Source organism: Euphorbia lathyris, chromosome 8 (genome assembly GCF_963576675.1).
Source record: "Euphorbia lathyris chromosome 8, ddEupLath1.1, whole genome shotgun sequence".
Lineage (NCBI taxonomy): Eukaryota > Viridiplantae > Streptophyta > Magnoliopsida > Malpighiales > Euphorbiaceae > Euphorbia > Euphorbia lathyris.
Window position 1 is genome coordinate 82,040,268 of NC_088917.1, and position 25,378 is coordinate 82,065,645.

The window sequence follows — 25,378 nt, forward strand, 5'->3', positions numbered from 1 at the left end:
AATTGAGATCGGCCAAGAAGTGAGCCACTAGAGGAGACGCCCTGAGCTGCAGTACGTGTCGGCGAAGACGTCTGTGGGACATAGAGAACTGCTAGGTTCCCAAGAGCCGCGATCCCCATTTAATCGATCAGAACATAAGTTCCGCCCTTATTAAATTGAACTATTATGGCCGGTCTCCATCTCTGTGTACAGCGACACTAATCGGATTCCTCAATATGTCCAGCAAGCTCTCTCCAGCACTGGAATAGCCCTTGATCACATCCCTTCCCGTATATCTATATCTCTATCTCTTTTTTATTATTATTATTATTATTATTATTATTATTATTGAATTTAAATTAAGGTTTTATGTGCTCTCATTTGCATATAAGTTAGCTAATTCGTTTTCCTGGTAAATATTTATTTCTAAATTAGGAGTTCGTCGTCCTATGGAAATGAGAATGTGCAGAGGATTGATTGAAGTAAAAGTAATAGACCCAGCATTATGATGATTCAGGTATGATGAATGAAATTGGTTCTTTTAATTTGTGATTCATGTTTCTTTATTTTTTTAATTAAAAACATATCAATGGCCACGGTTGTTTCAACAACCGACTCTAATGGTTAGAGCATTAGAGTCGGTTGTTTCAACAACCGACTCTAATGGTTAAGGGCATTAGAGTCGGTTGTAACAAACAACCGTGGCTAAAGACCCCTTTAGCCACGGTTTTTCGTAACAACCGTGGCCAAAACATAAAACATTAGAGTCGGTTATATGTAAAAACCGATCCTAATGCCCATTTGGTCACGGTCGAACAACCGTGGCTAAAGATTCCAAGCATTTGCCACGCCTCTTTTGGCCACGGTCGCGAAACTGTGGCTAATGAGGGTAAACGACCGTGGCCGTAGGCTATTTCTGTACTAGTGATACAAAGAAGAGTCAGAGGTAAAATGTGAGCAATGTTACAAATGTCATAAAAAACGAAGGAACGACAAAAAGATGGCGATGATTGCCACCAAATTAAAGCATGCGACGTCGTACCAAAACGAGCAAGGAAATCCGCGGTCTGATTCCCTTCTCTGTATATGTGCGTGATCTGCACCTCCATACCACAGCATAGGGATATGCAGCGGTTCCAGCCCTGTCAGAGTCACCAAGGTACCTTCTTTGATCGCTTCCAGAGAAGAGTCACTGCTAATAAATAGTCTGATTCTATCCAAAGTCGGTGCCAACCTTTTTCCCATGCCATCTCTACTACGAAAATGACCGCGTGAAGTTCAGCCCGAAAAGCATCCGCATTGTCAATGGTGAATGCAAAACAACCTTTAGCAAATCCTCTCACCGTGCAGAAAATACCCCCGGAACCAGCAGTACCAATCGCACTAGTGATGCACCCCCGAGTTGCTACTCGAGAGCTCACTAAGGGATAAGTATACCCCGTCGTTATGAAGTAATAAATCTGGACAAGTCCAGGTATCGAATCCACAGAATTTATACCGCAAGTACCAAACTACTAGGCTTGTAATGTTATCTAGGCGATGGGGGGTTTAAGATTGGGTTTGTTTAAGTTAAACCTACTCCTATTTAAGTTAAATCTACTCCTAAGTGATCTTTAGCAAGGTATTTTAACCTGGAATGTAATGGAGTGATGCGATAATACTAATTCCAGTCCAATTGCATTCAATTGTCAACCTAATCTGAGTTGCTTAAGCGTAAGGCGAATAAACCTACTTATCCTTCTAGGGTTCCTAGTTCGTTATTCCCTTGTCAGACCGAACTAGCTCTAAGGTTCAGCAATTTGGGTCTTACCAACTATAAGGTTGTCAATCTTATAGGTTTTTTGACTAGGGTTAATCAAATTCGACTCGCAATATAAACCTAGATGATATTTGGACATTTGAATGATTTAAACCAAAAAGTAAAGCATAAACAGAAAAGAAACAACAATCAATTGAAGAAATTAATACTTGAAATTAGATTAAAGATGAAAGGTAGTGTTTGCACGAGGTTATAACTAGGCTAGGATTCATAGAAAAGATTTAAGGCAAAGAGGAACTAAAAGAGAAGAAATCCCTTTCAGGGAACCTGTCGACCAAGCAGTCATCTTCCTAGGACTTGAAGGATGGGGGGAGGGGGTCCCTCTAACGGGAGAAAAAAACTCTAGGTTGTCCAGCAATCAAGATTGAAATCCGAGAGGAGGCGAGAATAGATAATATCTAGTCCCGAAATTGCAAAGAGAAGCCAAAGGCCTCCATAACAACCAACATGAAATTCGAGTCCAACGTGTCGAAGGCTTTCTTGATGTCAATATTCAGAGCCATACGCCCACCAAAACAACGTTTTGCAAAAAGATTAACCACCTCCGAAGAGCAATACACACTGATGGATACTACGACCTTTAATAAATCCAAACTGATTGTCTAATACAATTTTTGGAGCCACAGTCGCCAGCTTGTCTGCCAAAATTTTTAAAATTATTTTATAACAGAAATTTTCCATCACAATCGCCCTAAATTGTGAGATTTGATTTGCACCTTCATTTTTGGGAAGTAGAGTCATGAGATTAGAATTCATTCCATGTAAAATATATCCACTATCAAAGAATCTCCATACCATTTCACAAACATCCTTTCTGACAATGTCCCAAAAATGATGATAAAACAGACAACCGAACCCATCCGGACCTAGGGCACCATCCTTATTCATAGCAAATACTGCATTACTAATTTCCTCCTCCAGAAGACGCTTGATTAATATGGTATTCTCATCAGTAGTTACTAACGGAGGAATAACCTCCCGAATTGAGCGCTAATCCAGCTGTGACATTGAGGCAGAGAATAGGGTCGACTAAAAATCAATAATATGCTCCGAGATGGCTGTTTCATCAGAAATCAGCACCTTGTCAATCAGCATGGTAGACAGTCCTTTGTCCCCTTCTCCCCGGCGTTGTATTGGTCTTTTAGTGTGGTAGCATCATATCGGATATTCCCCTCTCCAAAATATGGGGTGGCGGATGGGAAAGGGAACAAGTTTCGTCTAGGTAGATCTACTCCTTGCTATTTCAATGTCAGAGTTTAAGGAACAACAATGATAAAGAGCTCCGTCCGAGTACACTGCACCAGGTGAACAACCTTATAGCTAGCTGGGCTACCCCGATCATTAGTCTTTCAGTGCAGGTCTTAGTATAGTCGTTAAGAAAGATAGGCACGAGAGGAACAAGATGAAAGAAAGAGGTTGATCTCTGTTTGCAGCTTCCTATTCTTAGCTGCACGATGGAAGAAGGTTGGGTTTCTGTCACCTGTCTCAAGCCATTTTATGTGACTGCACTCCCGAGACAAAAACTTTTGCCAGTGTAACTGCAAGTCTAGTTCTGCCCGTGCAGCGACCTCACGCGACTCATACTCAGTGGAATGACCATGAGCGGCAATAGCCAATTCTACCTGCTTTAGCTGTTCAGTAGCTACCTTAATGTTTATTTCAACCCTCCTAAATACCTTATGGTTCCATTCCCTTAAAATTGGCCTAAGCCTTTTTAGTTTGTGTGTAAGCAGTTGTGTAGGCGGAAGCGAGATGTGCGCATGCCTCTAGTGTGTGGCAATAAGTTCTTTAACGGAAGGCTGTGTGGTCAACATACTGAAGGTTGTGTCTTTACGGGGGATTTTACGCGTGGCGTTCCTGGAATCACGCCCCGCGTATTGGAGCCTCTGATCTTGGTGACCCTGGGTGATGACCTTCACGCGGAGCATCTTCGGGACTACGCCCCGCGTAGTCGAGCTCCTGGACTTGGTGGCCCTGTTGGTTGGAATCTACGCGTGGCGTCCCAGTCCTACGCCCCGCGTACTTGACCCCTGGGATGGTTTCTTCTCCAATGCCGAATCCACGCCCCGCGCACATAGATGTACGCCCCGAGTTCCCGAGCTTCTGGGCAAATCTTCGAAAGCTGGTCCCTTCACGCCCCGCGCCTTGGTGAGTACCCCCGCGTACTGGACTGGTTCCCCCGGTTCTCATTGTTCTCGTCTCTTGGCTCCTGGTTCGGGCTTAGAGAAGGGATGTCCTCATCACACACCTAGTTCTAATAAAAAAATAATAAAAAATTGGTGTATTTCAAAATAATTTTTTATTATTATTATAACATTGACAATTTCAGAGCTACTATTGTCAAAAATTTATAAACATAAATTTATAGACATAATTAATCTGCCACAGTTTATTACCCTTTTTTATTATAAATTATAAAAATTCCGCAAATTATATATGAAATAAAATAATATGGAGCTAGATGCTGATTTATTATATTAAAATATCAACTAATGAATTAATTAATTACTTTAATTAATTAATTAATATGATAATTTATTGATTCCATATTTGACAAGAGCGGAAAGGTGACAACCAACAAAGAAATCATCCCAGTCAATTATAGTTGGATCAAAGTTAAACATTTCTTCCTCATTATTTGAACATGTTTCCCTCAATGCTATTCTCAGATATTTTGTATTAGTGTCATCAAAACTGCATTACAATAATAAATGAATTAAACATTATATAAACAACCATATATGTAATTTTGATAAAGATTAAACATTATATAAAACATAATTAAATTAGTGACAATGTAATGAAGGCTAATTAAGAATAGATACATGCCCATTAAATAGGAATAGGGTTTGAAATATTCAACAAATATTGAGAGCAGCTTATCTTCAGACCGAGATTCATATACATGCCCATTAAACATTTTTTTTTCCTTTCCTTTCTTACCAAAAAAAAAGAATAGATACATGCCCATTAAATAGGAATAGGGTTTGAAATATTCAACAAATATTGAGAGCAGCTTATCTTCAGACCGAGATTCATATACATATCTTCATATCTATTTGAGAACATGGTTGCTAATTGCAATGCCTAGAAAGGAAGGAGATAACGAATAGTCATGTATAGATCGAAGGTAAACATAGAGTTTATGAGAATGAGATTCTGATATTGAATTGGTTTTCCATCTTTTTCGAACAGTGGATTTGCAGAGAAGTAACGATAGATGAAGTCATCAATATTTGATAATGTGACTTGATTTCTCATCGATGATCCAATTTGGTACACTATTTCTGTTGAATATTTTTTGTCTCTTGCTACTATGGCTACTATCATATTATTCATCACCATATCAGCAGGAATCTGCATCATCCAGATTATTTATTTATGGCCTAATCTCATCCAACCCCATTAACTTGTTCAAATTGATCATTTTACCCCTCCAACTCATCGAATGTCCCATTTTCCCCCTTAACTCCATAGAAATGGTATTTCCCACCCTCTTAACTTGTCCAAATTAGTCATTTTATCCCTCCTCAACTCATCGAGTGTCCTATTTACCACTTTAACTCCATAAAAGTGGTATTTCTCACCCCTTATGATCATATTTACCCCTTAACTCCATAAAAATGGTATTTCTTACCCCTTTATAGTGCAAAATTAATAGCACTTATTCAAATGAGTTTGAAAATATATATTTTTAATATCAACTTTTTATTTTGTTTTAATTTGATAATTATATCGATCATTCATGTGTTTATTATAATAATATTGTATTACAATAATTAGATAATCAAAATTTAACTAGCAAAAAAAGTTGAAAAGAGAAAGAATGAATAAAAGATACAAATAACAAGAATAATTTTTTTTATAAAAAAACAAGAACATTAATATAAACAAGTTAAAGACATTATATGTAGGAAAAAGGTACCAAAATAGGCCTATGATTTTGGGAAGTATCAATTTAGGTTCCACGTACAAAATAGCACCAATATAAGTTTAACGTTTAAAAAAAGGCCTCGACGACGGATTGTAAGGGGTGAGAAATACCACTTTTATGGAGTTAAGAGGGCAAATAGGACATTCTATGAGTTGGGTGTTGGTCTCTTGTTTAGTTGCAAGTATAGTTCCAAGGGGGGGGGGGGGGTTAGGAACTATTTAAACTCTTTGCAATTTAGGCAGACTTCTTTTTTTTCTAAAAAAGAGTTTGAACAGCGGTGCTGAGTAAACAGTAAGGTACTGGCTTAGTCAACAGGTGACTAGGTCAATTTCTTAGCTTAAGTCAGGAGATAGCACTTAGAGTCTATTCCTGAGCTCAGACGTTCAACGCGCACAACTCAACTTGACCTTTTTACTTGGTCAGTTTTGATTATTTAAAGCAAGCAATATAAATAAGGAGTTAAGGTAAGAAATACTTCACTCAGCAGATTTATCCAGGTTCGGCTTCTTCTAAGCCTACGTCCTGTCCCCGGAACACGTTCCGAGATTTCAAATACTCTACTGAGCTCTTTAAAGGTAGAGCCTCAAACCTTTTACAATATCAGCAATTGAGTATGACAAGAGTACCTTCCTCTATACTTCTACTCAATCCTAATCTCTCCGCTGAGTACTTAAAACCGAGTACTCAGCCTCTCCTTTCTATCTCTAGAAATGATAAGTGTTTTGTCCTAATACAAAGATGTGCTAAGACACTTTAGACGATTTACAATCACTCTAGACTTTTACACAGATATGAGAAATGTAGTGTAAGAATTTTTGCTTTCCTTCTTGCTTGCAGAACTTGTAGAGATTTGGTCAGCGTAATGGCTTGATCAAGTTCTGTGTGTTGTGAAGCTTGTGATGGCACTATTTATAGAGATGTCTGGGCGTCGGTCATTTCGAATTTCGAAATAACCATTGGAGGGAAACGGCTATGTGTCGTTGTCATCCTGACTTGCTCAGAGCTGTCGGCCAATCACAATAGTGTATCTTCTGTCCTCGGTCAGCTCAGCAGATGGTCTCTCCTTTTATGGTAAAGTCAACTGGACAGTATACTGTGTCGTCTGAACTTTGCCAAAAGAGGAAACACTTTGTCTGGAAGTTTTCCTTTGCCAGCTGCTGTCTTGTACGCTTTGTCGAGACGACTCAGCAGCTTCATTGTGAAGTTGTTCCCAAAGGTCTTCTAGATCCTTCCGTTTGCTGAGTTGCGTTTTTGTTCAAAAACGGCAACGTCTTGACATACGCGGGCCGAGTGTACTGAGTTGTTTGATTTGGGCCTTGGCTTCCGTATTGGGCTTGGGCCTTTCGATTCTTATGTCTTATAGTATTTTAACTCAATATTGAACAAACACATTAGTAGAATTAAATCAAAGCATTTAAACTTAGTGTGTTTAGAATATGTATATATATTATACTTAACCAATTTTGTCAAATCAAAATTATGTGGAAAGGTGTTTCAATAAACTCCCCCATTTTGATGTTGGCAAAACTATTCAGCAAGGAACTCAGTATGAGCTCCCCCATGATAGTTGACCTAATATACTTTAGCAAACTCCCCCGTAAGGGTTGAGCTACTGACTTAGTTTTACTTAAAACATTTAAGGATTTAAATGAGTAAGTCTAAGGTCAGTTTTTAGGTATACGTCAGCTATATCACATATTCTATTTACTCAGTGTTAAGCGGAAGTTTTAGACATATAGAGCGCGTTGAGTAATTTGTTGTTCAATGATTCTTATCAGAATGTTTCATAAGTACATAGGTTAATGTCAAACATGTTATCAGCATATCATTTAGTCAATAAATATTATATAAATGAAGATACATAATAACTCAGTACTTAATAGCATATATCATAACTCAGTATTGGAATAAGAAAAATAAGTATGATATATATTGAAAGAAGTCAGTAAGTACATAGTAAAAGAAATAAACTAGACAAATAGATTACACTGATATGGCCTAAGTATGCTAGCCTATCTATTTCTTCTTCTTGCCCTGTGACTGACTTCGCTCGTACTGACGTCGCTCATGCTGAGCTCTGGCAGCTTGCGCTTTCTCCCCCGTTTTGTCAACTTCAGGGAGCTTGAACGCATCGGTTAAGACAGCACGAGAAAGTTCTTGTGAAAGCTCTTTTAGTTTGTCAGCACTTTCATTTACGCCATCAAAGATGGCAACTCCATCAGCTGATACTTCGACTGGTACGCGAAGATCAGCAGCACTGAGCATATTTACACTGAAAGCTTGAGCTTTTGCTTGCCAGATAAGAGCTTCAGAGAGGCCAGCAAAGACTTGGTGGAAAGTTTTCAAGAGAGCTGAGTCATAATGATGACGCTGGATATTATTATGACGGATGTGATTGAAGGATTGCTGTGCGAGAGACAGCAACTCATTCTGCTTCAAAGCGTCAGTATCCATCTCTTGCTTGTTGAGGTTAAGTAGCCTGATGGCCTCACCGATTTGCTCGACTGAGCACTGACTATAGGACACCATTTACTCATTTGTCTTAAGTTGCTCAGTATGAAGCTGAGCAAAAAGCATCTTGAGTTCTGAGGAAGTGGCGTAGTCAGTGTTCACAGCAGACAACTTCTGAACTTGCTGATGGAGAGAGTTCAGATGTTGAATTGTTGACAGCTGTATCTCTGCCAACTTGGCAAGTGAATCCTGCTTTGCTTGCTGGGCTTGGAATGACAAGACGACATTCAGCAGATCCTTGAGTCCTTTGACTTCGTTGAGAAGTAGAGTGACCTGGGAGAGCTGAGTTGTCTCAGGAATTGAAGATCCAGCAGCAGGCGAAGCGGAATGTTGAAGATCGTGGATGAGTGCTTGCACTGAGTCAATGAGCTTTTTACCGGACTCAGTGGCATCCCGATGTACATCAGTATGACCAGAAGAAAGTGGAGTGAAAGGAGTACCCTGGTCAGTGACTGGATGAGTTGGCTCAATCTGCACTTGAGTTGAAGGAATTGTTGATTGATCAGCAGAGAGGTTGTTGATGGAAGACATAACCCGAACACTGTCTGTGCTGACAGCAGAAAGATGGGGAGTCAGCACCATGCTTGAGGAGACAGCATGGACAGTGGTTGGTTCAACGTGACTTGTTGAAGTGGTTGAAGTGGTGTGGTCGGCATGTTCCTGTTGAGAAGAAACAGAGGCTTGTTTTTCCAACGACGTTGTAGTAGAGGAAGTTGATGGCCGTTTGAAAAACTTTAGTTGAACAGTAGAAGGGTCCTTTGTAGTCTTAGAGAGGACAAGTTCAGGAATAGATGGTGATTGCACAGGAAGTTCACTGACCATCACTTCATTGGCCTTAACCAGCTTTCGCCTTCTACGTGGTGGAGTGGAATGATGAGCAGGTTCTTCTGAGTGAGTAGGAGTAGGTTCCTTTTCCTCAGTATGGGTCTGGTCAGCTTGATCAACTTGCTCAACTTGCTCAACTCCAGCAGCTAACTCAGTGTCAGTTTGCACATTTCCGCCAGCTAACCCAGTGTTAGCATCCTCAGCTTCAATTTCGCTGGCAGTTTCTTCTGAATCCTTAGCGTCATCCTGACCGCTGGTTTCTTCTTCTTCCTCTTCCTCCTCAGAACTATCTCCGTCAAGTTCTTCCTCAACTTGGGAGATGAAGTGGTCATCTAACTGGACCTCAGTTTCCGTAGCATCAGTACCTTGGCATTGAGTGAAATGAGAATCATCCAGTACAATGAAGTCGGTCGGTATAACGTCCAGAGGTGCCAGTGTTGAATTCTTTTGCTTCTTCTGAGGTAGTTCAGTAGCTTCCTCAGTTCCAGGCTCATATTGCCTGGTTCTCTTTTCAGCTGATTTTCCAGCTGACCTCTGCCTCTTTGCAGGAGACTCAACATTTGGTGACTCAGTAGATTTTCTCTTGCGAGAAACTGGAGCCTTAGTTCTTCTCCATTTCTTAGGCTCAGCAACAGTTTCCTCAGTTTGGCCAGCTTGGCCAGCAGCAGCTTTTCCTTTCTTCAAGGGTTGCCCAAATTTCAGTGCCCTCAGCGAGGCAGCTGTGATCTCAGTTCCTTTGAAGGATTCCTCGCCTTCGAGATCAATCTTGTGGTCAAGAAGAATTCGAGTTATGAGTGACCCAAGCCTCAGCGTACCCGTGCTGCGTAGGAACCCATCAACTAAGAAGACCGGCATGTTAATGGGGGTGTACGTCAGCATGTGCCATATGAAGCACTGTTCAAAGTTTGTTGCTGATGTAGTGCACTTGATCTTTGGGTAAATAAAATAGCTCAGCAGGTAGTGAGCCATCTTCTGGTGCTGTCCCATTGAAGATGCTGAGATCTCTCCTGAGTGACCCTCAGGTTTGCAGAAGGTATGGATGTAGTTGGTTTTGTCCTGATCTCCTGACTTCCTCAGCCTTACTCCCTCAGTTTTGAGCTGGAGGAGATTTTCTATGTACAGAGGGTTGATGAAGATGGTTTTTCCTCTTACTTCAGTGCTTAGGTAGTCGGTGGAGTCACTGGCAACCTTGAGGTTGTGGTAAAACTCCCTTACCAGGTCAGGATATGTCTCATCTCTGACCGAGAACAGCCCAGTCCATTCGTTCTTGGAGATCCATTCGGCAAATGGTTGTTCATGTTGTACGAAATGCTCAGAGACCCATCTAGAGGGCTCAACCTTCCATTCGCGGACATTTTCGAAGACCTTGGAGTAGGTCCTGATCTTAACAGCTTTCCCTTTTCTAGAAGTTTGGCCAGTTTTACCCTTGCTCGGTGTAGAGGGGATTTGTGAAGGTTCATCGGAGCTGGACTTTTGGTGGCCGGCACCGGAGACGTTGAAAGATAACTTAGTCATTCTTCGAAGATGGAGGAATTAGAGGAATTTGAGAGAAAAGAAGTTCTAAGTGATTTCTTTGCCTTAAAAATTGATTAAGCGTAAAGAGTAAAAGATGGGGAAATACCCATAATTTATAGACGAAATGAACGGTGTGGATCTTAATCGAATCCATGTGTCAGTTTTGCCTTGGGATCATGTACCGACAACGATCCTGGCATTTATGACACATTACGGCGAATACGTCATCCTAGGCTATACGCGTGCTTTGCATTTATGCTAACGGATTAATCACTCAGTATTTAGAATGTCAAGCGTTTGATATTCTGAGTGGTCAGTGCAGTATTTAAGGATGATTTTAAGTTCAAGTTCTAAACTAAGTTTCTCAGCGTGCAAGTTTACTCAGTATTGTATATCAGTCAGTTTCGATGAGTTACTCAGCAAACACTAAATCATTCAGCATGTAATTCACTCAGCATTCATATTCATTTAGCACAGGAATTTACTAAAGAGGATTAAACATACCAATTGCTTCTCTCAGTATGCTGAACTGCTCACGGGCCAGTGGCTTCGTGAAGATATCCGCAAGCTGTTCGTCCGTTGGGACAAAGGTCAGCTTGATCTCACCCTTGAGTACATGGTCTCTAATGAAGTGATGTCTGATGCTGACATGCTTCATTCTGCTGTGTTGAATTAGGTTCTTGGAAAGATCAATTGCACTTTTGTTGTCACATTTGACTTCAATTGACTTCGTTTGAACACCATAATCTTCAAGTTGTTGCTTGATCCATAGGACTTGAGCAACACAATGACCAGCAGCGATGTACTCAGCTTCAGTGGTGGACAAGGCTACTGACGCCTGCTTTTTGCTGAACCAGGATACAAGACAGCTTCCTAAGAAGTGGCATCCTCCAGAGGTGCTTTTTTGTTCCAGCTTATCTCGTCCATAGTCAGCGTCAGTGTATCCGATGAGTGTAAAATCATGAGTATTTGGATACCACAAACCTGCGTTCACTGAGCTTTGCAAATATCTAAGGATTCTTTTTACAGCAATATAATGAGATTCCTTAGGGTTAGATTGATATCTAGCACAGTAGCATACTGAAAACTGAATGTCCGGTCTGTTGGCTGTTAAGTAAAGTAGAGAGCCTATCATACCTCGATATAACTTGCTGTCTACTGACTTACCATTCTCATCAGCGCAGAGGACAGTGTCAGTGCCCATAAGAGTGGATATTGGCTTGCAATTTTCCAAGTCATATTTCTTTAAGATCTCCTTGGCATATTTGGCTTGACTGATGAAGATGCCATTCTTTCCTTGTTTAATTTGAAGACCAAGGAAGAAGTTGAGTTCTCCCATCATAGACATTTCAAACTCAGTCTGCATTTGTTTGCTAAACTCCTTGCATATTGATTCGTTAGTTGCACTAAATATTATATCATCAACATAAATTTGGGCCAGCAGGGTATCTTTACCCTTTTTCTTAATGAATAAGGTTGTATCAGCTTTACCCCTGACGTAATTTCTAGTCAGCAGGAAACTGGTCAGCCTCTCATACCAAGCACGTGGTGCTTGCTTGAGGCCGTACATAGCCTTTTTGAGTTTGTAAACATGGTTTGGGAACTTAGGGTCCTCAAAACCTGGAGGTTGATTTACATAAACCTCTTCGTTTATAACTCCATTAAGAAATGCACTTTTGACATCCATTTGGAATAATTTAAAATTCATGTAAGATGCATATGCACATAATATTCTAATTGCCTCTAGCCTTGCCACTGGGGCAAAGGTCTCACCGTAGTCTATACCTTCTTGCTGACTGTAGCCCTGAGCTACAAGCCTTGCTTTGTTCCTGACTACGTTTCCTTGTTCGTCCATCTTGTTCCTGAAGACCCATCTTGTTCCGATGGCCTTTTGACTCTTTGGATGAGGCACTAACTCCCATACATCATTTCTTCGAAATTGATCGAGCTCCTCTTGCATTGCGTTCATCCAGAATTCATCGTACTCAGCTTCAGCGAAATTCTTCGGTTCTTGTACTGAGACGAAAGCAACATTGCTGAGGTACTTCCTGAGTTGATTCCTCGTCATCAGGATATTCCCAGCAGAATCAAGGATTGCACTTTCGGAGTGCCCTCTTGGAATCCTTATTTCTTTGGGTAGATTTATGTCTTGTGCTGTTCCTGTTTCAACAATCTCTGCAGAAGTAGATGGGTCAGTAAAAGTAATCTTAGGTTCACTCTTACTCTTGGTCAGCCTTTTCGTGAATGACTCAGTAGCTGGTTCTGGGTCAGCGATGGTTACTGAGTTTGGATCATCTTCGGTCAGCGGCTGGTATCTACCTGCAGGGTCAGTTTCATCAAACTCTACATGTATTGACTCTTCTAACACTTGAGTTCGCTTATTAAAAACTCTGTATGCTTTGCTGTTTGTTGAGTAGCCCAAAAAGATAGCCTCATCAGCTTTTGAATCAAACTTTGCTAAGCTATCTTTGGTATTTAAAATAAAACATCTACAGCAAAAGGCACGAAAGTATCCAATATTGGGCTTTCGTCCTTTCCAAAGTTCATAGGGGGTTTTCTTGAGTATAGGTCTAACTAGAGCCCTATTAAGAATATAGCATGCTGTGTTAACAGCCTCTCCCCAAAAATACTTTGGAAGCCTATCCTCATCCAGCATTGTCCTGGCTATTTCAACCAGAGTTCTGTTCTTCCTTTCCACAACCCCATTCTGCTGAGGTGTTCTAGGAGCAGAAAAATTGTGGTCAATGCCGCTGGCTTCACAGAATTCAACAAACTTTTGGTTTTTGAACTCTCCACCGTTATCACTACGGATATGAGCTAATTTTAGGTCTTTTTCATTTTCAATTTTTCTAACCAAATTTGAAAATGTCTCAAAAGTCTCATTCTTGCTGGTCAGCAAGATGACCCACGTATACTAAGAGAAGTCATCTACAATGACCAAGGAAAATCTTCTTCCACCTAGACTCAGCGGCTGGACTGAACCAAAGAGATCCAAGTGTAGCAACTCTAACGGACGTTTAGTTGAGACAATGTTTTTACTGTGAAAAGATTGTTTGGTTTGTTTTCCAGCTTGGCAAGCGTGGCATAATTGATCTTTTTGAAATTTAAGTTCGGGTAGTCCCTCAACCAATTTCTTTCTTGCTAGTTTGGCCAGGAGGTCCATGCTTACATGACCAAGTCTCATGTGCCATAGCCAGGAATTTTCTTCCTTTGTTACTAAGCACACAGTTTTTGAAAACTTTTTCTCTAAGTCTAGCATAAAGACATTATCTATCCAAGGGGCAGTTAAAATTAACTCATTTGTTTTACCCTCGTATATTTTACATCCAGTAGCATCAAATATAACTTTTCTCCCATTGTCACATAGCTGAGCTACGCTGAGTAAGTTATATTTGAGTCCGCTGACTAGGGAGACAGATTCAATAGTAGGATTACCTCCGATGGTTCCTGAGCCTACTATCTTACCCTTCTTGTTGTCTCCAAAACTTACGCTCCCTCCTCGTTTACGTTCAAACGTGATGAACTGAGTTTCATCACCCGTCATATGCCTTGAGCATGCGCTGTCAATATACCACATCTTTGACTTCTCGGCACATCTCAGGCTTACCTGCATTGTAACTAGTTACTTTTAGGTACCCAATTCTTTTTGGGTCCTGACTTGTTAGGTGCAACAGGTATAGCATCATACTTTATTTTATGGCGGCATACATGGACAGTATGGCCATTCTTTCCACAGAAGTCACAACTGACCTTCTGTTTAGGATTTTTTACTGACTTGTCAGCACCCCAGTGCTGAGCGTGCCAGCACACCTTAGTGGTGTGTCCTAACTTCCCACAAAAGTCACACTGGACTTTTCGCTGGGGATTCCATCTCTGCCGAGTACCTTGGTACTGAGTTCTCAGAGGAATGTTATTTTTATTTGGAACCTTTAGTTGGTTCTGGATGGTTGTGACGTCCTTCCTTAGTTTCTTTGAAACTGTCTGGACTTCAGAGACATACTCATGCATGATCTTCATGTTATCATGCAGAGTCGAATTATCCTAAAGAAGGTATCTGAGGTCACTCAGTTTGACCTCTTCCACTTCGTCACAGCGCCTGCTGAGTGCTCTAACTTTCTTATTACACTTCTTGACAAGTGTATAGAGATCACTCAGGGCATTAACCACATCGTTTCTGAGCTGGGGAAGAGAAATTACCTCATTTGATTGTTCCTCATCATCTGATGCGATGGATGGGTCAGCATGCTCAGAGACGCATGGCTCAGCAAGTTCGTCAGCCATGAAGCATATCTTCGCTGACTCGGTGGCCTCAGTTTCTGTGGATGAAGACTCATCGCTGTCGCTCCAAGTAGCCACCATTGCTTTCTTCCCACTTTTCTTATCTTTCCTCAGCGTGGGGCAGTTTGACTTAATGTGGCCAGTTTGATGGCACTCAAAGCATGTAATGGGCTTTGAGCTGTCCTTTCTGTATTTGCTGTCACTTGAGTCAGCCTTATACTTATCAAACTTTCTGTAAGGCTTTTTAGAGTATTTGTCACTCTTCTTGAATAGCCTTTTCATCTTCCTTGTGAACATAGCCATCTCCTTATCATCAGTTGAACTCCCGTCAGTGGAGTCAGCTTTCATGACAAGTGACTTCTGCTTCTTGTCTTCAGATTTTTCCTTCACCTCAAAGTTTTTCATGGATATCTCATGGGTCAGCAATGAACCGATGAGTTCGTCATATTTGTAGGTGGTTAAATCCTGAGCTTCCTCAACTGCTGTCTTCTTTGCTTGCCAGTCCTTCGGAAGACTCCTGAGTATCTTTTTGACTTGTTCTTCCTCATTGAAGATTTTCCCAAGTCTCTTGAGCTCATTTATGATGTTGGTGAACCTTGCGTTCATGTCTGAAATGCCCTCATCATTGTTCATCTCGAACAGCTCGTACAGTCTCATCTGCTGATTCACCTTGGATTCTTTCACTTTATTTGTTCCCTCGTAGGTGACTTCCAGCTTTTTCCAGATCTCTTGTGCCGACTCGCAACCTGAGATTTTGTTATATTCTGCAGCATCGAGCGCACAGTGAAGCATATTGATAGCCGAAGCATGGTTTTGAAGCTTCTTAAGATCATCCTCTGTCCATTTGGCCTCAGCTTTTATAACTGTTTGGCCAGCCACAACCTCGACAGGTACAAACGGGCCTTGGACTATAGATAGCTAGGCACTCATGTTTGTAGCCTGAATGAAGTTCTTCATCCTATTCTTCCAGAAGGTATAGTTTGACCCGAAGAATAGGGGAGGCCTAGTAATGGACAGCCCCTCAGGCAGTATTTGAGTTGTTTGGTTTCCAGGGAGAAACCGAGTGCTATTTTCGCCCATGGTAGGGATCAGCTCAAGGTTGTTAGACCTTTTAAAGTGAGCTTTTAAGCTCTGATACCACTTGTTGGTCCCTTGTTTAGTTGCAAGTATAGTTCCAAGAGGGGGGGTTAGGAACTATTTAAACTTTTTGCAATTTAGGCACACTTCTTTTTTTTCTAAAAAAGAGTTTGAACAGCGGCGCTGAGTAAACAGTAAGGTACTGGCTTAGTCAACAGGTGACTAGGTCAGTTTCTTAGCTTAAGTCAGGAGATAGCACTTAGAGTCTATTCCTAAGCTCAGACGTTCAACGCGCACAACTCAACTTGACCTTTTTACTTGGTCAGTTTTGATTATTTAAAGCAAGCAATATAAATAAGGAGTTAAGGTAAGAAATACTTCACTCAGCAGATTTATCCAGGTTCGGCTTCTTTTAAGCCTACGTCCTGTCCCCGGAACACGTTCCGAGATTTCAAATACTCTACTGAGCTCTTTAAAGGTAGAGCCTCAAACCTTTTACAATATCAGCAATTGAGTATGACAAGAGTACCTTCCTCTATACTTCTACTCAATCCTAATCTCTCCGCTGAGTACTTAAAACCGAGTACTCAGCCTCTCCTTTCTATCTCTAGAAATGATAAGTGTTTTGTCCTAATACAAAGATGTGCTAAGACACTTTAGACGATTTACAATCACTCTAGACTTTTACACAGATATGAGAAATGTAGTGTAAGAATTTTTGCTTTCCTTCTTGCTTGCAGAACTTGTAGAGATTTGGTCAGCGTAATGGCTTGATCAAGTTCTGTGTGTTGTGAAGCTTGTGATGGCACTATTTATAGAGATGTCTGGGCATCGGTCATTTCGAATTTCGAAATAACCGTTGGAGGGAAACGGCTATGTGTCGTTGTCATCCTGACTTGCTCAGAGCTGTCGGCCAATCACAATCGTGTATCTTCTGTCCTCGGTCAGCTCAGCAGATGGTCTCTCCTTTTATGGTAAAGTCAACTGGACAGTATACTGTGTCGTCTGAACTTTGCCAAAAGAGGAAACACTTTGTCTGGAAGTTTTCCTTTGCCAGCTGCTGTCTTGTACGCTTTGTCGAGACGACTCAGCAGCTTCATTGTGAAGTTGTTCCCGAAGGTCTTCTAGATCCTTCCGTTTGCTGAGTTGCGTTTTTGTTCAAAAACGGCAACGTCTTGACATACGCGGACCGAGTGTACTGAGTTGTTTGATTTGGGCATTGGCTTCCGTATTGGGCTTGGGCCTTTCGATTCTTATGTCTTATAGTATTTTAACTCAACATTGAACAAACACATTAGTAGAATTAAATCAAAGCATTTAAACTTAGTGTGTTTAGAATATGTATATATATTATACTTAACCAATTTTGTCAAATCAAAATTATGTGGAAAGGTGTTTCAACATTGGGGAGGGGTAAATGGAAAAGTTGAGGGGGTGAGAAATACCACTTTTATGAAGTTAAGGTGGTAAATAAGATATTCTATGAGTTGGGGGGATAAATGGATAAGTTGTGGGGATGAGAAATACCACTTTTATGGAGTTAAGGGGGTAAATAGGACATTCGATAAGTTGAGGGGGTAAAATGACCAATTTGGACAAGTTAAGGAGGCTGGAGGAGTATTATACCTTTATTTATTTATTTATATTAATTATTAATATATAAATATATAAATATAATTAATACTAACTCACCAGATCATAGACAGTCTCTAAATTGTAAACAAAACATTCCAATTTTCCTTTACCGTAAGCAGCAATCACACTATCAATTGTTCTGTCATTTATAAAAATTATTCACATTCATTTATAAAATTCTCATAATAATATATATAGGTCTCTGCAAATTAACTAAATTGTACTTACTTTGCACCTTCAATCCAACCCGGAAAAGGTTCTTTGTAAGTGCTTAAAATCATAGATGGACGAATGAGAGAAGAGGCAGATTGTCTTTCAAAGCTACCAAATGCATCTCAGACATTGCTTTTGAGAATACATACGTGTTTGGCCATCCATATAGTTTTGACCTATCATTAATAAAAACAAAGTATTAATTATTTTAAATTATTGATCATATATAATCTTACAATATAATTTGATGGGGACATATTCTTAGACCAACCGAAGGAAGCCTGAAGGCAAGCTCACATAGCGTGTCACTTTAGCCACATGTAGTGTGACCACAAGAGAAATTCCAAAGAAGAGGCCATATGTTGTGGGTACCGCCACATGCCGTGTGGAACATATCAAAGGCAGCCTTTAGCAATTACAAGGATACCTCTCAAGGGGAGTGAGAGGAAGATGTACAAACAGCTCTCCCACATATGCCCCAAATTTAAAGGAGCCCAAATTTTTTTATTGTATAAATCTAACTCAATTATTGTTATTATTTATTATGTGAAAAATTAAGTGAATGTTACCTTATCTAGAAAATTAATACTCTAAGAGTCTTATGGAGCTCAATTTTTTTATTATTATTATACAATACAAACAACAACAACAAAGTTTTAGTCCAAAAATGATTTGGGGTCAGCTAACATGTCACATCCGTGACCGAAATATACACTGATTCATCTGTATCCAAAATTTACCCTTATACTTGATATTGGATCGTGTTATATTTTGACTTATTAATTAACCAATTGGATATTAAAAGTATATTATCGAAATTAATTTAATGTCTCTAAGTGTAAATTAAAAAGTTTGAAGTAAATTTTAAAAGAGTTATAAATTAGAAGGATATTATGGTAAATTAATAATTAAAGTATTAATCATTATTAGTTTAATAATAAACAAACATTATCATTTTTTTAACATTAGGTCCAAATTTTATTATTATTATTTTATTATAATTGGTGATGTAGAATGTCAATTGACATAAATCTACACAAATAATGAAATGACAATTATTTATATACTTAATGAAACTTCCAATTCATTTAAAAAAAAAAAATAAAAAAATAAGAAAATGACTCATGATGCAACGTGTTATTAGATAGAATTATATAGAATTATGTGTCAATTTGCATGACTTGTAAGTGGAACGTGTATTAATTTGCACACATAAAAACACTATATATACTATATATAATAAAAGGTAAAAGAGCAATAGGGATATAACAATCGTACTTGAAATTAGAGATGAATTCATATGAGATTTTTAAGGAAAGAATTGGTGATCTTTCATTTGTATTCTTAAACATAATCTGAATAAAAGTAACGTGGAGTTTTTGAATAGAGACAAGGATTTCGTGTGGTCGGATTAGATGTGTAATGTGTCAAACTTTACGATAGTCTGCAAGAGGTAATATTTAATATTATTTTCTCTTTAATAGAGTTCTAGTTTAATTGTCATATATTAAAATAGACAATCGATTAGAGACTCCGGTCACAATCACATAAAGAATTTAATAGACGATCAATTAGAGGTTTCGGTCACAGAAAATATTTGACGATTGTTAATGTCTCAGTTTTTATATATTGAAAAACTAATAATACTATAAAGAAATTGAAAATAAAAAATGTATACTGATAGACTCCTAGCAATGTCACAAATCTAACTGAACATTCGATCGGAATTAACGATACTAGTTTAGTTTACACGTTACAATTTCGGTGACAAACGAGAATAGTGTGATAAAAGTGTTCACTTTAAAATTTAGTTTTAAGTTATTTTATATAATAATTAAGTGGCGTCAATTTATCGAATTAAAATAAGCTATAAACTAGAAGGACTAGTACTGATATTTGCCAATTAGAGTCGGTATAGTAAAATATATAATTGAATATATAATTGAATATACAATTAGTACATGAATTTGAATATAAAATTAGTACAAATAGATTTATGATAATATAACGAGTCTAACGGTATATATTCGGTCTAAATAGCTATTTTGGTGATAGATAAAAATAAGTTTCAATTGTAAATTATTTAAGTGGCTTTGAATACGTTTTATTAAATTGTTTAAAATATTTATATACTTTTGATTTTAATTATTTGAAGAATAAATTATTTATAATCGTGGTACTTTGAAAATTGGGTTGAAAGAAATGAATTTGACAATTTTATACGAATTGTTTTTAGATTGAGAAACTGTTGCGGTTGTTATAGTTATTATTTTTGTGATTTGGATTGAAGTCCAAATATGATTTTTATGTTGCGATATTTGAAAGAAAGATAAAATGGTTTTGTCCATCTAGGATTATCCGGAGTAGGAGTTGTAAGTTGTAAGACCATACCTGAGGACGGTATGGCAGAATGCACGGCTCGTAGTCCTAACGTTAGGCAAGGCGAGATATGAATGAGATATCTCGATTATTGATATGATTGATGTTATGATAAGCTACACGGGTGGAATTCGATGATGGACACACACGCAAATTTTGTATTACGTTTTGATAATGCTTGATAATTTGAAATATGATTTTACGTTTATTTGATTTTACGAATTTGGTTTGATAAAGTCTCGGTTTGATGAAACGTTGTTCGATTTGATTGCATTTGATTAAACGTTGTTCGATTTGATTCGTTTTGATAAAACGTTGTTCTATTTGATTCGTTTTGATAAAACGGTTATTTAATTTGATTCGTTTTGATAAAATGAGTTGTATATATATATAAATTATATAGTAACAAAGTGAAATATACAATTAAGTTATTAGTGTGTCAATCAACGTGTCAATAAGTTAAAATGAGTACCTAAGTTAAGAGAACTACCTAATTTAAGAGAACTACGTAAAATAGGTAGAACTACGTGGCTTTGATTCTCGGTTTAAAGATTAAAAGATGTTCGGGATACGTAGGAAGCTTGATAAAATTATCGAGTCCAAGCCAAATAATTAATAAAATTTTAGGTAGTCCAAATAAATTTTTATCTATTAGAAAATTAACTTAAGAATTGAACAAGTTGAAGATTGAAGAGCCGAATTCCTAGATCGTTATCCTGTTTCTTTTTCATATCCGATGTCGTTTTAGGTCGGGTGTGATCTAACATAAACCGTCATATGAAATCGTGAAATCAAGTCGTGTCAGCGAAATAAATTCTCTCCCTCCATTGTCCTATCCACTATCCTATTTTTCTCAATCCCCAATAAACTCGTATTACTCTCAATCACCATCTAAGTTTACTTAGGTCTTCCCCTACCCCTCATCATTGCATCATTTTGTCACTTTTCAATCTTTCTAACCGGCGCATCAAACGCTTTTCATCTTATATTATACAATATCTAAATATACTATTTTTATTATATTTATTATGTCAACAATCAAAACTAAAATATTTTGTGTTTTATTTCCTATAAACATTTATTGTTATAGGAAAGTAATAATTTTTTAATGAATATAGTCAATTTTTTCTATTTAGCACTTGGTCCAAAAATGTTCCAAAAATGTTTAAAACAGCCATGTATCTCTCTAGATTTCTTGCACTCCAACACCAGCTCATGTGACTGGACATACTTCAAACCACACGAGGTGTGGAAGTAACACGCTGTGTGGCCCAACTTGGTTGCCAAGCAAGACAAGCCTGCTACAAACTTTGCTCCAACCTATTTATTATAATTACTTTCTTGCTAGTAAAGCCTATTGCCATGAAGGCTTTTGGGTCTTTTGTTATAAGAATAAACAACTTTTATTAATTAAAACTCAAAATTGAGTGAAGAAATCTCTTTGTTTATTTAGGATTAAAATCAACCATTCGTCACGAATCCATATCATAATTACTTATTCCTTAATAAATAATTACCTTTCAAGACCCAATTTTTTCATGGCTATTACAGTAGCTCTCTGTGAAGCATTTTTAGATAGGAGTTGATCCAATTTTTCTTGCACTAATTTTTTTTCGACTTCAATTTCTACTTTGTTACGTCCATTCTTTGATTTTCCTAATGATAATGTCTTCTCTGGTATTAATCCTCCATCTTCTCCACATACATAAGCTGCAACAAAATATTTAACTAATAGTATTGGAACTTTAATTAATTTAAATTAATCATCACAATAAGGGAATTAATTAATTACCAGTAGAGACATGAACAAGCATCTTGACTTTGTGGCATTTCTTTGCAAAGTTCAACACATCCAAAGCTCCAAATGTGTTAATGCCTAATGCAACATCATATCTTCAAAGTCCCCCAAAATAAAATAGTCAGTTAGTTTAGATTAATTAAGAAATAAGGTCCTCTTTGTTTGGGGAAAATATTCTGCAGGAAAATATTTTTCCAATTTTCTAGTAAGTCAATGGAAAAGGAGGAAGAAATAAAGGAAAATGTATTACCATTTTCAAAAAGGTAATCCCAAAACATACGTGTTCAGAGAAAAATAGGAAAAACGTTAAAAAATGTAAAAATACAAAAAATATGAAATACGAAAAACATGAATAAAGTGAAAACGTTACAAAACACAAAAATATGAAGAAAAAAACCTGCAAAAATCATGAAAACGTGAACAAACGTGAAAAACGCAAAAAAAAAACACACTTCAAAAAGCACAAAACATGAACAACGCGAAAAAGTGACAAAACACGAAATATACAAAAACGTGAAAAATACAAAAAACATGAAAACGTGAAAAAATACGAAAAACACAAAAACGTGACAATACTTAAAAAACGCGATAAACATGAAAAGACAAAAAAAATGCAAACAAAACACGAAAACTTAAAAAATATGAAAACCTGAAAAATACAAAAAACATGAAAAAACATGAATAACACGAAAAAGTAACAAAATGTGAAAAATAAAAAGCGTGGAAAAAAACATGAAAAGGGGAAAAACCGAAAAACTAAAAGTGAAAACGCGAAAAAATGAAAAAAAATACAAAAAGAACACAATAACGTTAATAACACTAGAAAAATGAAATAATTAAAATAATGATTATAATTATATTTAAAATTATATATACCGTTCATTGAAGTTGGTTGAGGCAGCACAGTTGACAACATAATCAACTTCTTTCATGAGTTCATCATTCAAAGAGTAATCTTTGATTCCTAAATCTTCACAGGAGATATCACCAGCCACAGCTCTAACTTTTTCTGATATGAATGAATTCAGATTTTCACCATATTTCTCTCTAAGAATCTTAAACAAATCCTTGGCTACCACCTGATTATATAATTAATTAATTAAAATTAATACTAATGAACTTAATAAATATTCAAAGCTATAGTAAGGGTAAATACATTTTCATGTAAGCGTTTCATAGCAGATTTAGCATCGGAAGCTCGTAAAAGAAGATACAATTTCTTCACATTAGGTTGAACTCTTAATATTTTCTCCACAAAAACTGCACCAAAAAAAATCAATCAATGTTACTGAAAATATAAAAGGATCAAAATGAATAAAAAAAAAAAATGAAGGATCACATAAATACATACTCTTTGCTAGATAACCAGTAGCACCAGTGACCAAAAAAGTTTTATTTTCGAGGAAGTTAGTAATACTTCCTAAATCAGATGCCATTACAATTAATTAATAGATGGAATAAAAAACAATAAGAAACGAATAAATAGTAATTCTTAAATCAGGTATAAAGTTTGTGCTGTAAGTTGTAGAAATGAGAAGTTCGTACGAAGGATATATATAGAGTAGAGATTTTTCAAGGACCATACTTTATTTTAAATTTTATAATTAAATTTAAAAATATAAATTAAAATTTTAAAGTCAATTAGGATATTAAATTAGGATATTAAATTCTTAAAATAAAAAATTCGGTCTGAACTAAATAAAAACCATAGAAATTAAAATTTTGCTTAGTTAAAAACCTATTAAATAATTTTGATACTTTAAGTCCTCATTAACTTTCAACTAGTAATTATTTTATACTTTATTTATTAAACTAACTTTTAAGAATGATCAATTATTTTATACTTTATTTAAAATGGATATCTTAAAGATAAAGATAACGCTTATTAGATTCTATTTGTAACCAAAAAAATAGAAGATAGGGAAAGGAAACCAGAAACATCCCAATTAGGTTGGTACCTAACAAAAATTCTACTTTTTTTATGGAAACTTGATGTATACAAAAATGATTTTTTCTCATATAATGCCAACTTATATAATTTTTATGTACTCCTTTTATTTTGAAATATATGCGGTTTAAGATAAAAATTTCTAAATTAAAAAGTCAATAAATAAGATTTAAAAAGATAATACTACCTTATAATCTTTTCTTTATTCTCATTAATTATAATACATTTAAAATAGATAAATATATAAAGTAGTGCAATCTTCTCTCTATTCTCACACAATATTTTTTCATAAACTTTCCATATTCTTGAAAAATGCGTTATCAAGAGATAATTTTAACAAGGGAAATATTGAAAAAATAGGTGAAATTTAGTAAAAACGACTTGTCGGAATTGTTTTTTGAATAAGAGGTTGGGACGAAGTAAAGAGCAGAAGTCGGGCATCCCAACTAGGTCGGCACCCCCTTCCCCTGCTCTGACTAACCCGTTGTACATAAAAAATAGAAAGAATACAAGGAAGAGTCAGAGATAAAATGTGAGCAATGTTACAAATGTCATAAAAAACGAAGGAACGACAAAAAGATGGCGATGATTGCCACCAAATTAAAGCACGTCGTACCAAAACGAGCAAGGGAATCCGTGGTCCGATTCCCTTCTCTGTATATGTGTGTGATCTGCACCTCCATACCAGAGCATAGGGATATGTAGCACTTCCAGCCCTGTCGGAGTCACCAAGCGTTGATCGCTTCCGGAGAAGAGTCACCGCTAACAAATAGTCTGATGCTATCCAGAGTCGGTGCCAACCTTTTTCCCATGCCGTCTCTACTACGAAAATGACCGCGTGAAGTTCAGCCCGAAAAGCATCCGCATTGTCAATGGGAATGCAAAACAACCTTTAGCAAATCCTCTCACCATACGGAAAATACCCCCGGAACCAGCAGTACCAATCGCACTAGTGATGCACCCCCGAGTTGCTACTCGAGAGCTCACTAAGGGATAAGTATACCCCGTCGTTATGAAGTAATAAATCTGGACAAGTCCAGGTATCGAATCCACAGGATTTATACCGCAAGTACCAAACTACTAGGCTTATAATGTTATCTAGGCGATGGGGGGGTTTAAGATTGGGTTTGTTTAAGGTAAACCTACTCCTATCTAAGTTAAATCTACTCCTAAGTGATCTTTAGCAAGGTATTTTAACCTGGAATGTAATGGAGTGATGCGATAATACTAATTCCAGCCTAATTTGACATTCAATTGTCAACCTAATCTAAGTTGCTTAAGCGTAAGGCGATTAAACCTACTTATCCTTCTAGGGTTCCTAGTTCGTTATTTCCTTGTCAGACCGAACTAGCTCTAATATTCAGCAATTTGGGTCTTACCAACTATAAGGTTGTCAATCTTATAGGTTCTTTGACTAGGGTTAATCAAATTCAACTCGCAATATGAACCTAGATGATATTTGGATAT

The 25,378-nt window shown here is 37.4% G+C and overlaps 1 pseudogene; it reads right to left on the reverse strand.

Moving 5' to 3' along the window:
- Positions 1-4,320: 4,320 nt before the first annotated feature.
- Positions 4,321-23,399, reverse strand: LOC136204034 (fatty acyl-CoA reductase 3-like; annotated as a pseudogene).
- Positions 23,400-25,378: the final 1,979 nt, after the last annotated feature.